This window comes from Rutidosis leptorrhynchoides, chromosome 2, assembly GCF_046630445.1.
Source record: "Rutidosis leptorrhynchoides isolate AG116_Rl617_1_P2 chromosome 2, CSIRO_AGI_Rlap_v1, whole genome shotgun sequence".
NCBI lineage: Eukaryota > Viridiplantae > Streptophyta > Magnoliopsida > Asterales > Asteraceae > Rutidosis > Rutidosis leptorrhynchoides.
The window spans coordinates 314,988,587-315,005,616 of record NC_092334.1 but is presented as its reverse complement, the minus strand read 5'-3'; the positions used below and the strand labels follow the sequence as shown (position 1 = coordinate 315,005,616).

Here is a 17,030-nt window from a genome sequence, read left to right as displayed (position 1 = left end):
AAGTCTTATCTCACTTTTAGTGGCACTTTTGAGTGCACTATGGCTTTAGTGGCACTTTTCAGGCTTTAGTGACACTTTTTCTTCAATTCTTTAATCTTCGTGCTTTGTCTTCACATTTATTTATTTAAACGATTACAATTTAAAATAGGACAATTACAACTAAATAATTTACATATTGGGAGGATATTGCTACTAAATATATATTCATTTGGAGCACTATCAACATATAATACACAACATGATTACAACCCTCTAATCTGAATCACTGGTTTCTTCTTCTTCTTCGGACTTGGTTCGTTTTCCTAATTTTCTAGGAATATATGATGTTCCTCTAATACGAGCCGTCGTTTTCCATAATGGTTTAGAAAAACCTGCTGGTTTAGAGGTTCCCGGGTCATTGTTACATTTTAGGAAATACGGATGTTGCCGATACATATAAAGTTCATCGGGGTTGGAATCAGGTTTCTCTATTTTTATAGCTTTTTCCTTATTATTTTCTTTCGCTTTATTAATTTGGGTCGAGGTAATTTCTATAACATCATCGGAATCCTCATCGGGATCCGATTCATCGGAAAATTGGTAATCTTCCCAATATTTTGCTTCCTCGGCGGAAACACCATTGACCATTATTAACTTTGGTCCGCTGGTTGAGGATTTTCTTTTATTTAATAGATTTACTATAGGTATCAATATTTCTTCCTCCGGAACCTCTTCTTCTTCCGATTCCTCCTCTTCCGGTTCTCCTTCTTCCGATTCCTCCTCTTCCGGTTCCTCCTCTTCCGGTTCCTCCTCTTCCGGTTCCTCTTCGAGAATTTGTGAATCTTCCCAAAATATATTCGACTCTTCATTATTATAAGATGAATCAATGGGATTTGTACTAGAGGTAGACATCTATCACACAATATCAAACACATTAAGAGGTTAATATATCACATAATATTTACATGTTAATAATATATAGTTTCCAACAAAAGTGTTAAGCAATCGTTTTTAAAGAAAACACGGTCGAAGTCCAGACTCACTAATGTATCCTAACAAACTCGATAAGACACACTAATGCAAATTTCTGGTTCTCTAAGACCAACGCTCGGATACCAACTGAAATGTCCCGTTCATATTGATTATAAACGTTCCATATTAATTGATTTTGTCGCGAGGTTTTGACCTCTATATGAGACGTTTTTCAAAGACTGCATTCATTTTTAAAACAACCATAACCTTTATTTTATCGATAAAGGTTTAAAAAGCATTACGTAGATTATCAAGTAATGATAATCTAAAATATACCGTTTACACACGACCATTACATAATGGTTTACAATAAGAATATATTACATCAAAAAAAAGTTTCTTGAATGCAGTTTTAACATAATATCATACAAGCATGGACTCCAAATCTTGTCCTTATTTTAGTATGCAACAGCGGAATCTCTTAATAATCACCTGAGAATAAACATGCTTAAAGCGTCAACAAAAATGTTGGTGAGTTATAGGTTTAACCTATATATTATCAAATCATAATAATAGACCACAAGATTTCATATTTCAATATACATCCCATACATAGAGATAAAATTCATTCATATGGTGAACACCTGGTAACCGACATTAACAAGATGCATATAAGAATATCCCCTATCATTCCGGGAAATCCTTCGGACATATGATAAAAACAACATCGAAATACTAAAGCATCCGGTACTTTGGATGGGGTTCGTTAGGCCCAATAGATCTATTTTTAGGATTCACGTCAATTAGTAGATCGGTTTATTAATTCTTAGGTTACCAAGCAAAAGGGGCATATTCGGCTTCGATCATTCACCTATATAATGTAGTTTCAATTACTTGTGTCTATTTCGTAAAACATTTATAAAACTGCATGTATTCTTATCTCAAAATATTAGATTTTAAAAGTGGGACTATAACTCACTTTCACAGATTTTTACTTCGTCGGAAAGATGTACAGAAATAAATCGATATATATTATCTTGAATCAATCCACGACCCAGTGTATACACGTCTCAGGCTAGATCACAACTCAAAGTATATATATTTTTGGAATCAACCTCAACCCTGTATAGCTAACTCCAACATTACTGCATATAGAGTGTCTATGGTTGTTTCAAATAATATATATACATGGGTCGATATGATATGTCAAAACATTGGCATACGTGTCTATGGTATCCCAAGATTACATAATATATTAGAATACATGTATAATACAATATAAGTTAGCTAGGATATGATTTGTATAGAATTGTTACAATATTTCCCGTAGCTACAACAATCAAAAAAATATACAATCTTGTTTTACCCATAACTTCTTCGTTTTAAATCCGATTTAAGTGAATCAAATTGCTATGGTTTCATATTGAACTCTATTTTATGAATCTAAACATAACAAGTATAGGTTTATAGTCGAAAATATAAGTTACAAGTCATTTTTGTAAAGGTAGTCATTTCAGTCGAAAAAACGACGTCTAGATGACCATTTTGGAAAACATACTTCCACTTTGAGTTTAACCATTATTTTTGGATATAGTTTCATGTTCATAAGAAAAATTATTTTACCAGAAGAACAACTTTTAAATCAAAGTTTATCATAGTTTTTAATTAACTAACCCAAAACAGCCCGCGGTGTTACTACGACGGCGTATATCCGGTTTTACGGTATTTTACGTGGTTTCCGATTTTAAATCATTAAGTTAGCATATAATATAGATATAGAACATGTGTTTAGTTGATTTTAAAAGTTAAGTTAGAAGGCTTAACTTTTATTTGCGAACAAGTTTAGAATTAACTAAACTATGTTCTAGTGATTACATGTTCAAATCTTCGAATAAGATAGTTTTATATGTATGAATCGAATGATGTTATGAACATCATTACTACTTCAAGTTTAGTAGGTAAACCTAATGGAAGTGACAAGAAATGATCTAGCTTCAAAGGATCTTGGATGGCTTGAAAGTTCTTGAAGTCGAATCATGACACGAAAACAAGTTCAAGTAAGATTATCACTCGAATTAAGATAGTTATACTTATAGGAATTGAGTCAAAGTTTGTATATGAGTATTACCTTGATTTAGAATGATATCTTACTATAAACAACAAAGATTTCTTGAGGTTGGATGATCACTTTACAATATTGGAAGTGAGCTAGTAAACTTGGAAGTATTCTTGATTTTATGAAACTAGAACTTGTAGGATTTATGAAGAACACTTAGAACTTGAAGATGGAACTTGAGAGATATCAATTAGATGAAGAAAATTGAAGAATGAAAGTGTTTGTAGGTGTTTTTAGTCGTTGGTATATGGATTAGATATAAAGGATATGTAATTTTGTTTTCATGTAAATAAGTCATGAATGATTACTAATATTTTTATAATTTTATGAGATATTTCATGCTAGTTGCCAAATGATGGTTCCTACATGTGTTAGGTGACTCACATGGGCTGCTAAGAGCTGATCATTGGAGTGTATATACCAAAAGTACATACATCTAAAAGCTGTGTATTGTACGAGTACGAATACGGGTGCATACGAGTAGAATTGTTGATGAAACTGAACGAGGTTGTAATTGTAAGCATTTTTGTTAAGTAGAAGTATTTTGATAAGTGTCTTGAAGTCTTTCAAAAGTGTATGAATACATATTAAAATACTACATGTATATACATTTTAACTGAGTCGTTAAGTCATCGTTAGTCGTTACATGTAAATGTTGATTTGAAACCTTTAAGTTAACGATCATGTTAAATGTTGTTAACCCAATGTTTATTATATCTAATGAGATGTTAAATTATTACATTATCATGATATTATGATATGTTAATATATCTTAGTATGATATATATACAGTTAAATGTTGTTACAACGATAATCGTTACATATATGTCTCGTTTCGAAATCATTAAGTTAGTAGTTTTGTTTTTACATATATGGTTCACTGTTAATACACTTAATGACATGTTTACTTATCACTTATCATGATTAAACATAGTGTATTAATATCTTAATATGATTCATATGTATTTAGTAAGACGTTGTTATAACGATAATCGTTATATATATCGTTTCGAGTTTCTTAATTCAATAAACTCAATTTTTTTTGTATATAACTCATCGTTAAAATACCTAATGAGATACATACTTATCATAATATCATGTTAACTATATATATAATCATATATATGTCATCATATAGTTTTTACAAGTTTTAACGTTCGTGAATCACCGGTCAACTTGGGTGGTCAATTGTCTATATGAAACCTATTTCAATTAATCAAGTCTTAACAAGTTTGATTGCTTAACATGTTGGAAACACTTAATCATGTAAATATCAATTTCATTTAATATATATAAACATGGAAAAGTTCGGGTCACTACATTTTCGAGATTTGTATCCGAAATGTTTGTCTTATTAAATAAACATGTATTGTTATCATTTACGTTCAAAGATGCATTTTGATATTACCACGTTGCCTTAATTAATCTGTATGTTGCCATGATAGAAGTTTGGGTTAGCGTTGTTATGTTAAATTAATACGATTACTGTTATTATACTGAATTTGTGAGCCCGATAGATTTGAATGCTAGCATATTAAGGATTAACCAACTTAAGTTGTGATCATGACTTATCCGCCTATATGAACTTAGCTACTTTATAGGACTAAGACCCCTGGTTATACTGTACCTGAAGATTCTATGAACTCGGTATGGCCGATGTTCCCGAGAGGCATCTAATGCGATTTTAGGACACGGAACTTGGGAATTGAGACATGAATGACCTAGTATGCCTATTAGTTGTTCCAAGGATACCTCTTAGGAACCATTAAGATCTAGTTAGTACCTCAACTATGTGACCCACTCCTATTGCATGTTCTTGTTTGATTGTTGCCTTAGAGTTAAGTCATAACAACTGTTTCAAGTATCTATTTGGATTCTATCTGCTTTACTTTCAGTATATCAACTGTAATGTTGTTTAATGTTTAGATTAGTATGATATTATTAGTATGATGGAATGGTTGTTAGTTTACATTAGTATTTTGTCAACTTGACTCGATGGACTCCTTCCGTTTGTGATCAGTGTTCACTCAACACAACACGTTGTTATTCAGTTATCTAAACTGATAACGAGGGTTAGGATTAGAACTCAACTCACTAATAAACCTAGTACTTTACTAAGGATAACCTCGGAGGTTTAGATACCCCTCAATTATACAATAAAGTGACATACGTCTCACTGCTCAACGAGAACTCCAAAAGTCTAGAGATAAGTAGGTCTGTGTAATTGGCTCATCTAACCAAATCTACATTGTTCTAATCACAACTTTAACATAAACATAATTACCTTTCCCTAGCCCAAACTGATATTTGGTTAACATTTCTTTGATCTGCATACTTCGGATATCCCTCCATTACCTTTACCTTTTCGCAATTAGAATTATTAGCTTAAAATCAATTAATATCTTTTACCTACATAATTTAACCAAAGACAGTTAACCACTTGACTTTCAATTCGTTAAACCATTCAAAAACACGACCCTAGGTTAACTTATAACTTCTACCTTAGAAAGTTAAAAGTGAATTTAGACCCCGCTAAATATAAAAGAAAAACCATTGTTTCTCTTCTGATAACTAATTCCGATGTTTGCGACCTAACAACACAGCATAAATAAAACTGTTCGTTTTGGTCATTTCAGCAACCGAATATAAAAAATGGTTCATATAGACCACTTGGAATATAACTTAAAAACCCACAAAATCACCTACAAAATAAGATATTGATCTATAAAAGCCTAATGGCCAAATAATAAAAACTATGGGATCATGACAAATAAATCTGCTATACATCTAGCTAAGCCAGAATCATAAAAAAAAAAATAAAAAAAAAATTAAATTAATTAATTAATTAAAATAATAATAATAATAAATAAATAAATAAATAAATAAATAAATGAGTCCACAATTCTACTTCTACCAACTAAAAGTAACAGTAAGGTAAAGAAAAACTCATTCAAACTAGCCTACATGGTATATTTCCACATCAAAATTCAAAGTAATAAAAGCAAAAATTATTTATTTACAGTCATCAGTTACATAAGGTTTCATACATTCTTCAACCACATAGTACACACGAAAGTACTAAAGTAATTATTCTTACAATGCCAACTATAGGATACAACAAAAAGATTGACTATTAAAAGTCTTACTAGACCACACGAACATTCAAAAAACATGAAGATCTCTAATCTGCATCAAGATAAAAAAAATTCAATTTCTCTCTCAATTGAAAACTGTGCACGTTCTTTTTCTCAGATTTAAAACTCTCCGGCTTCCATTCGGGTGAACAGATCTCTTCTCTATTTTATCATCTTCTTCTTTACCCTTCATTAATTTTTCTCCAAAGAATACATACAAGGTTCTTACTAATCAACACCTAAATAAAACCGTATTTTTTCTTGAAGCCGCCATCTTCCTTGTCTACTTTCCTCGATCGACGTTTTTTAGGTAACGTGGTGTTATCTTCTCCAACCACCGGCATCTCGCCGGTGTTTCGGTGTTACTGAGCTTTCTGTCAGAATAAAGGACCTCCAGCTTTGAGCATCGATCTACTGCTCCCTCCTTTTCTCTAGTTTTCAGGCGACGAATGCGGGTGTTTTGTACTCGGATTCTGGAAACTGTATGAGTTTTGGGGTGTTTTTGATGGTGATTCCGGCCTGTGGTTGGGTTTGTCTGCCGCTTCTTTTCTCCATATCCGCCGCTATTTCTCTTCTCGATTTGGTTTGTAGGCGACGAGTTCTGCCTGGAACTCTACGAATCACTTGGTTAGGCTTCGATTTTTTGGTAAGGGTGGTGTAGATTTGGCAAGGTTATGGTGGTTCATCTTTTGTTTTGAAATCTGGAAGGCTCGGTGGCTCGGCCGTTGCCGGTGACTGTTGAGGGGAGGTGGTGGCTGTTAAAGGTCTTGAGTGGCTACTAGCAAGTTGTTGGCTCTCGGTGGTGGAAGGTGGCGGCAAAGAGTGTCGTTGACGGCCTTGAGTGGCTGTTGGTGGTTGTCTGGCAACCACTGCTAGCTACCATTGGTGGTTGTCTGGCGGCCTTGAGTGGCTGTTGACGGCTGCTTTTGTTGTTGACGGCCCTTGCGGTTGCTAGTGACTTAAAATGGTGCTAGTGGCGGTCGGTTGTCGCTGGCGGTTACCGGCTGTTGCTAGCGGATGTTGGATGCTGTTGGCAGACTACTTGGGTTCGGGGGTTTGTAAATGTCCTTTGAATATTGGCGGAGGTGACTAGTTTCTTTACTGTTTGAGTCTGCTTTTGAATCTGTTCAGTTGCTGCGGGTTTGGTTCTCTCATTCCATATTTCCTGTCGTTGAGTCTTTAGTGGGTTTGATTTTGTTGCCGGCGTTGTTAACTTAGTTGACTTCGGCAAATAGGCATTGGGTTAGGTGTTCTTGGGTAGCCCGGTGATAGGATTGAATTTACGGTTTCTGTAGGGTCAAGTTGGGGGGTTGCATTTGGGATCGGATTTATGTGTATGCATTTAGGCTTAGGATTGTTGATTTTGTGTGTTTGTTATCTCTATTGTAACTCCAAATGTGCTCGCTCTGTATTTATTGTAGTCGTTCGTTTTGTTTAGAATGAACATAGCGAGGTCTAATGCGTTTTGGTCATTTGTGACAAATTACTTTCACTTAAGTTAGTCACGATCTGCTCACTGTTGTTCCACCGGATCCTCGGGTCTTATATATATATATATATATATATATATATATATATATATATATATATATATATATATATATATATATATATATAGGGGCATGATCAATGGGAAAGTAACCAATCGGAGGGAAGCAAAATTTTCTTTTTTTTCATTTTTTTTTTGGAATTTTTTTTTCCGGCATCAAGATCACACAAAAATATAAACATTTAGAAGAGACACTTCTTGATGAATGTTATTATTTAGGCGGGAAAACGATCGACAAAAATAACATTTAAGATAATATTGTTCGTGAAGAATATGAACGTTTTTTTTCTCCATGTTTTGTGAAGTAAAATTTAGCCCGATTTAGAGTTTAAGGTTTAGGGTTTAGGGTTTAGGGTTAGGTGTTTTGAGTTTATTCCATAAACCCAAAACACCAAACCCTAAACCCTAAACTCTAAACCGTTCGTGTTAAAAACTCAATCTAAATCCTAAATCTAAACCCTAAACCCTAAATTTCTAAACCCCAATATCTAAACCCTATAAACCCTAATATCTAAACCCCAATAGCTAAAACCTCAACATACGCTCGAAAAACACGATAATTGTTATATATTACTTCTTCGAGCGTTTTCCCGCCAATATAAAAACATTTATCACAAAGTGTCTCTACTAAATGTTCATATTTTCATCCCATCTATAATGTTCGTGAACAAAGTTTTTTCAAAAAACGAAAAAAAAAAAAAAATTTGCTTCCCCCCGATTGGTTACTTCCCTCTTGATCCTACCACTATATATATATATATATATATATATATATATATATATATATATATATATATATATATATATACACTAATATTTTTGCAAAACAAAAAAAAAACCAAAAAACGTGAACACTAAGTCACTAAACAACACATCCTCAGCCTAAAACCCCATCATACGGCTACGAGGGCTTACAATCTGACCGCTAGGAAGTACTATTCTCCGCAACTGTTAAATCACACCCAACCTGTCTGAGGACCCGATTTTTAGCATTTAAACAAGTATTCTCGTCTGCCCAATTCTGAGCTAACAACCTAACACTCTCGAGGTTAGCTAACACCTTTTTTTATAGCTAACACCTTTTTTATTCATAACCTTGGACAACTCTATGGATCGATTCAACTCACAATTTTCCACTTGTAAAACATGAGCTTTATTTATTAAATCTAACACACGAGCATGACCGGCATTATGCGGCTCAACAAATACCCGCCCCATCAAATTTTCGTTCACCGTATCGTCACATTTATCCTCGCCATCAAACCCATGATTAATGGTGTCAATTACATAGCCCTAAGAATGCAAACCCTTAATCCTGGTGTAATAAGAGTAGCTTGTTCATAAAACATGGATGACCCAACATTATTCTAATAACCGTCAAACATTGATAAACTTTCACATGCTAAGTTGGTAGGCTCTAAATCCCCTAAAAAATTCCAACCCCCATTAGTTTTCTCCAAAACCACCACCCATGTCAGCTACTGGTGCCTTTGACGTTCCTGTGGTTATAGGAAACTAGAAAGAGGCCCGATTCGCACGTTGCTGCGATCAATGCGCCAGATTGTATTCAAAAGATTGTTAAAAGGTAATATTACATTACACACATATACCTAATGTAATGCCGTAATGTGTTGTTGCAGCTTATATTACTAAATATTCCTCATTAGTAGTGGATGCGGTTTTCTAACACATTTTATACAAATGGCTGCTGTTACAGCTGTTTTTTATATATTGGCTGCAGTTTAGACAAAAGGTTGTCAACGTCCTACTCCATTTTATAAGCTCCTGGGCTTTTGTCGACTGCATGACATACAAAGTTGGTTTTGTCACTCCGGTAATAGTATGAGTTTTTTTAGCTAGGTATTATACGTGTTATGTGTATCTAGTAGCGTTTTACCTGGTTGATTGAAGAGGGCTCTTTGGGTAGAGGTTTTTGTGTGTGTGACTGGTGAAACGTTTTCCTCGTTGAGCAATTCCTATGGTGGTAGTGTCTTGGGTGGTTTTTCTCCTGTAGGAAATGCAGATTAAATATATAATTAAACTATATGGAAATCTAAGATGTTGTGTACCTATTGGTGCAATAACAGAGCTTTTTGGGAAGCTTGTTTCTTCTGTTGTTGGTTGTTCTTTTGGAGGTGTGATATCCTATACCTTATCCAACATGAATTCCGGTATGTCGCTCACAAAACAACCTGAAAATTTTCCAATACACTTAATACAACATAGTGGACGTGTTCAAATCAACCATTATCCAATCCAATTTCACACCAAAATGACCAAAATATTCAGATGTGTCCAAATAGTCACAAAATGGTTTTGAACTTTATAACACTCAAATGATTATTATTTCTTTTCATAATGGTACGGGGGGTAGTATCATTATAGACTGATCGAGATAAGAAGAATCGAAACTGTGGTTATCTTCATGCATAACATTCGCAGCCATAATTGGAACCAAAGGAGTACCCACAATCACAGTACTACCTAGTCTATTTATACGCTGTAAAGGGTACCTATTGCCTTACTGCCTCATTGACAGACACGGTAAAATCAAACCCAAATCATCACTACCAGATCGTTCAACAAACGCATCAGCACTGTTCTTACCTCTTCTATTTGTTTTCCTAGCAGACATTCTACTACTTAACACTATCATGCTATAAGAAACAATATAAAACATGAATATCTAAAACAAAGTGCAACAACATACCAAACATAGCAAAACATATAAGAAACACCTACAATCGATGACAGTGGAACATAATCGAATTTCCAACAATAAGTAAATCATTCAACTACAAAATTGAATGAAAGTTAAGATACAAATGGTATCACCAATACAATTAATGCACATCTACTGACTAATACAGGAAATGGGACAAACTTGTGTCATCTACCTAAAATATAAATATTCATATCAAATATCTAGCATCTCATTTAACTCATTTTCTGACTAACTATTCGGACGTACAAAACAATATAGCTTAAATCAAATTTTGAACATATAAATACATTAGTCAAGTTCAAAAAAAAGAAACCCTAATATAACCGAATCAAAAGACGAAATCTCGAATTAAAACCGATTAAACAAACATGGGCCATGGCACAGTTTTCTCTTTTATACCATAATTATAAACAACACCGAAACACAATCAACATGTCTTTTCTTAAAGGAATTAAGAAGTATGAAAATTACCACAATAAATGTTCCACTCTTTATATGTACATGACATTCAACAAAATTCAACGTTATCACTAAAAGAACTTAAAGCATGAAATAAGCATGATAAATAGTAAATGGGTCAAGAGTACCACATTTTACTAATTTAATTCAGCTAACAAAGAACTACTAAAGATGTAAAAGCACAAAAGATATGATTGTTTAAATGATTTTCATAACTTGTTTACAAAACAACCTAAAATCAACTACTGAAACCAAACTTTTTTTTTTTTCTAACATAATGAATGTCTTTAGCATACACTAAAAACTAAAAACAACCAAAAGCATGCTGAAGCAAATCAGAAGTAGAAATAGCATTCTCAAGTAATTAAATTTTCTTTCGAGCATTTCATCAAACAGTTTATGTGCGAACCAATAGAAACAATCGTAGATTGAAATCTCCCTGTAAAACATATCAGATACTCGCTTTACATTGTATGACTGAAAACCCAATTTAAGAAATATATGAAGATCGATAAAAGAGCTAAAGTTTAGATACCTGTAAAATTTACAAGAAAATCAAAAATTAAAATTGTATATTAACTGCATTTGTTAAATACCTTTCACAAAGGTAAAGAGCAAAGCCCTCGTGTGTAATTCCGGATTTTGATAATACCCCAATTGGGTTTAGTCCTTTTCCGTCGGACTCTTAAGTCGTTAAATTGATGTTGCCATTGGTTCGGCGGAGGCGGATGGCCGAGAGAAACAGAGCACCGCCATTTATTGGTGGGGAAAACGACAGTTCACCGGAGAATGATACTCCGGCTAGTAATGAAGCAATCGGTTGTTGGAGGGACAGGAATTGGAGTGAACAGAGAGAGTGAGGAAGTCATTGTTGATAAGAAGTGAAGCTGGCAGAAAACGCTAGAAGCAGGAAAAAGTACATATGAGTCGTAAATGATAGATCGGGAAGCTTCTGCAGAGCGTATAATGATAGAAAGAAATACCCACGATTACTGTTCATTGAAGTGGGCTAATATACTTATTGAAAATATATCAACGGGCAACTTACCGAATGCCTCTCTACCAAAATTTCCACCCACTGGACATGCCTCATTTTCAGTCATCAGGTGCATCCTCTTCTTCAAGGGAAGTGCTACAATGGCTCCAATCATAGCATCCTCGGAAATAGTTACACAGTCCTGTTTCTCGCCAATCGGTGACAATTCCCTAGGAAGAAATGAGGGGTCTTGAGTCAAGTAATTCATCACCGGAACATCTACACATCAAGGATCATTGTTACAAATCTAACTATCTAAATACAATATTTAATAGTATATATATATATATATATATATATATATATATATATATATATATATATATATATATATATATATATATATGGTCAGGAACCAGGGAAGCGGTGGAAGCAAAATTTTATTTTATTTTCGTTTTTTTTTGAAATTTTTTTTTTCCGGCATTAAGATCACACGAAAATATAGCCCGATTATTTAGCGGGAAAACGATCGACAAAAATAACATTCAAGAATAACATTCAAGATAATATTGTTCGTGAAGAATATGAACGTTTTTTTTTTCTTAGCCCGATTTAGAGTTTAGGGTTTAGGGTTTGGTGTTTTGGGCTTATTCCATAAACTCAAAACACCAAACCCTAAACCCTAAACCCTAAACTCTAAACCGTTCGTGTTAAAAACTCAATCTAAATCCTAAATCTAAACCCTAAATCTAAACCCTAAACCCTAAATTTCTAAACCTTAATATCTAAACCCTATAAACCCTAATATCTAAACCCCAATAGATAAAACCTCAAAATACGCTCGAAAAACACGATAATTGTTATTTATTACTTCTTCGAGCATTTTCCCGCCAAAATAAAAACATTTATCACAAAGTGTCTCTACTAAATGTTCATATTTTCATCTCATCTATAATGTTCGTGAACAAAGTTTTTTCAAAAAACGAAAAAAAAAGTTTTTGCTTCCCCCGAATGATTACTTCCCTCTTGATCCTACCACTATATATATATATATATATATATATATATATATATATATATATATATAAATGGTCCTTAATTACACATTTTTAATTAATCCATTATTTAGCATATCCAATTCAACAAACAGAATGCTCTATAGATAAAAAGGGACCCAATAGAAAGATTTGCTCATGTCACCATCCTATTCTTTAATATGCTAAGTAAAATAAAAAACAACACATTAACTACTTACAACATGGACAATAACTACTTACAACATGGACACTAACACATGCCTAATTAAGTTGAGACAATCATATATCCATTGCTATGACATTGTATATGTAGATAAGATATATGTATACTGAGAGTCTACTATAAAAACTTATGAGTTACACATCTTGAGTCAAATTTTAAAGACGTGTCTCGCATATGTTTCAACTATATATCATCCTAATAATATCCCTAGAAAACACATAAATTTACACAATTTTACCTCTTTCACCTGCCATGGCTTCATGTTTACCACTATTCTTCCTTGCATCCATCAGGTGGAATGCTGGAAAATCACGATCGTAAACTTGATACCTCTGTAAAAAAATCAAACGTTACCTGCAACACGGATGTCAGGTGTGGACACTCATCACAAGTAGCTTCTCTCACGAAGCACCATTTCATCGAACAAGGGAATAAACCTTCATCTATCTAGAAAAAGTTTACTTGCCAATCGTGAATGAAACATCTAAAACGCAAAGCGATAGCACCCTGACACGTACGGGTCGTAAAATTAAACCAATCACCACAAGCAGAAAGCCTATAAAAATAGTGGAACAACTCCAACTCGGGCTCTATATGCAGAGCACCACATAGTAACTTGAAACATAAAATTCTATGGTAGGCATTCGGTATAAGTTGAGAAATATGAATCCCGTAATATTTTAAAATATCACAAAAAAAAAATTAGAAGTTGGAACGCAATAACCAATGATATAGCCAAAATAGATAGTTTTATTTATGCGGTGTCGTTAGGTCGCAAAACGTCAGAATCAGTTACCAAAAGGGAGTAATGGTTTTATTATTTTTATTTAGCTGGGTTTCCTAGCTATACTTCACCTACTTGTCTTCCTTTTTAATAAGTAAGTGGTAAGTATAACTCAGGTTCGTATATTTGTATGTTTGCTCAGTAATGTGGGATAAAAGTGCCTAAATAGTAAACCCTAGTGACAAATGGTGATAGATTAATATTAACTAAAGGTAATACAAACTATAAAGATAAAAGGGATATGTATGAAGAATAGAACACTGATGGGGAACTATTCAAGAGTTCAACTTCCTATAATAAACACTAAATCTCAATTAACTGGGCTATGAACCTAATCGATTTGTCACTAAGAGTTAGGCTTTGAAGATTCTGGCTAAGACGGATATCCCTACTCCTAACGTTAACCTTAGAGGGTTTAAACGACCTTATGGATAGAACCTAGATATATGAATAAAGTGGTATATCCTTAAAGGAAAGTCTCGGCTTTTCTTAATCCTAGTTAGTTTAAATGTAGTAACGTTACACCACTTAATACTAAGTTATGCCTTAACATTAACAGATGTGCAATCTTAGATATTTTAAGGTACTGCTAATTAGATTAGAGGTCTCTCCTTTGCGATCACTTACTCAACCCCAGATCATCTTACAACATCTCAAGAACGTTGCTTCTGACGCGAATCATGCTTTTGAGTAAGCCAGTGTTCACTGAACTCTATATTGCCTACTCTAATCACAACCTAAATGGGCAGCTCTTCTTTGACCGATAAGTAATTAACCGTACGATGGTACTATATCCCTATTGTGATGTTAAGCACACATAACTACTTACCTCGTATCCTAGGATTGATCAGGTCCTAATACTAGGTTATAGCCACTTGAATAAGTGGAAAGGGTGATCCATAAATTAGACTTCTAAACTGTCAAGGTTTCAGCATAACAATAGCATAAGTTTCAGATAAGATATTCAACATGTAATAAACATTTGCAACGGATAGATAAGCATGCAAGGTGAAAGCAACTTAAAGTAAAAAGATAACTTTATTAAATTAATGAAAGCGTTCACCGTTTACAGACGAGATCTGGACCATTACAAGTGCTGACATCCTCTAGACCGCTCCTAGTACAATCTTCGGCGTTCACCTCCGGGTACTTAATTTCCCGCTCAGAGGTGAGAAGGCCTTGAAAGCTCTAGTGTGAGAAAGTGTATTGTAGTGAGATAGTGAAAAGAGGTGTGTTGAAAATAGATGACAAAAAGCCCTTCAAATAGACTTGGAAATGGCCTGCATACGGCTGGAAAGCCGTATGGCCTGCCCTGGTTTGCTGTTTTCACTGGATCGTAATTTGATTTCCTTGATCGTAGCTTGGTTTTTTGTCTTTCACTGTTTTCGCTCTAGAATTTTCGTTTTAGCTCCGATTCTCTTCATTCTTTTTGCATGGTCTTCGTAATCACTTAATCTACAAATTTAACCAAAAAAGCAATTATTTTGCAGACAAAGTTTGGAACTTATTGGTTTTAAGGCTCAATATCGGGGGTAAAAACGTGACTTTTCAGCCGATATCAACCAGCATGCAAAAAGTTTAAATAAAATCCAACCTTACCCAAAGGAGCATCAATGATTCTCTGTTTGTCATTGGGGCTTGCAATTTCAAGTAACTATCAAGTTTATATTTGTTAATTAATAAAGATAGAGAGAAAGGAGTTATAGTTGACACATAGTCATATATACTTTTGAATTTCATCTTAAATATAAATAAAATACGAGTAATCTAGTCATAAGGAAAAATTTGATATAGTAGAAGAAAACTTACAGTGAAAATAAAAGATGGTTAAATAAACAAACACAAGAATGATATTTATTAGTAAAAAACGCACTCATTACTTACACTTGCTTATCTACAAAAGGGTATCTAATGATTAAAAATGTAGACTAGTTGCCCAAATAACTTGTAAATATGTGAAGTGACACTATCATCAAATAGAACACACCATACTTTTTCTTTTGTTTTTCATTTAAATAATAATGAATACTACTAAAGGATAAACAAAATATCGAGATTTATATTAATTATCACCCTTCTTATACACTATTCTAAAAATAAAATGAACCCATGTAAATATTGAGTAATATAATAAACTTTACATGTACATATTAAAGCATAACACTTGTAAAGTCTAGAGGACTTAATAGAGTAAGTATAATTAATGGGATGTAACTTAATAATAATATTGATTATACAATATAATTAATATGATGTAAGTTAATTATACAAAATCTCTCCTTTGCTTTAGAAATAAAACTAGTAGAGTATAGGATAGTAAAATGAGTGGTAAGTCTCATGGATAAAAATGTACAGTGGCTAAGGAACTCAACGAGCCTTTGTAAGTACATATTATTTGCCTATATAAAGAAAGGTTCAAGGACTACAAAGGGACATGTAGGATCCCAGATCTCATGAATACCATGAATGTGAACAATAAACCACATGAATGTAGAGAGCATTAGTCAAACTAGTCAACTATATTCCACGGCTCTCTCGAATACATTACAAATTGGCGGCTAATGTTAGTGTTTCTAGGGAGCCTTGGATCCTTTATATAGCCCTCGTATAAAGGATCCTCCATAAGGCTAGGGAAACACGTTTTACTCCTTCTCGGGGTTCTAATAATCTCCCTCCAGGAGTGAGACGGGTTTCCAAAAACTAACTCCCTATTAAAACATACAACATTACAAAGAAAGAATCAAATATTGCTAATTAACTCCCCCCCCCCCCCCGAATGGTGTACGGCTATTGATAAAGATCTTGAAATCTTCAAAATTTGATGTCATTGTTCTTTCAACGGTCTTTGAGTTTGCACAGCGGAATGCGCAAGGTAAACATTCATCATTGCATCACTTCATGTTGATTGGTAAGATACTTTGAATTTCTTAGAAGCTCTCCCCTCAAGGATCTTCATACTCCTAATACCTCATTGAAGCGCAATTCTAATCTCAATTAGAGTCTTTGATATTGGAGCCAGTGAGAAAAGATCTTCTTTGAATTCTCATAACTCCCCCAACACTTGCCTTGATTAGTA

General features: G+C 33.8%; 1 long non-coding RNA gene across 1 annotated transcript; it reads right to left on the bottom strand.

Annotated features, from left to right (window-relative positions):
- Nucleotides 1-9,271: 9,271 nt before the first annotated feature.
- LOC139891847 (uncharacterized) lies at nucleotides 9,272-11,957 on the bottom strand. The gene is made up of 4 exons (XR_011773867.1): nucleotides 11,531-11,957; nucleotides 9,820-9,942; nucleotides 9,648-9,758; nucleotides 9,272-9,550 (listed from the first exon to the last, which is right to left on the bottom strand). It is a non-coding gene; the product is annotated as an uncharacterized lncRNA (long non-coding RNA).
- Nucleotides 11,958-17,030: the final 5,073 nt, after the last annotated feature.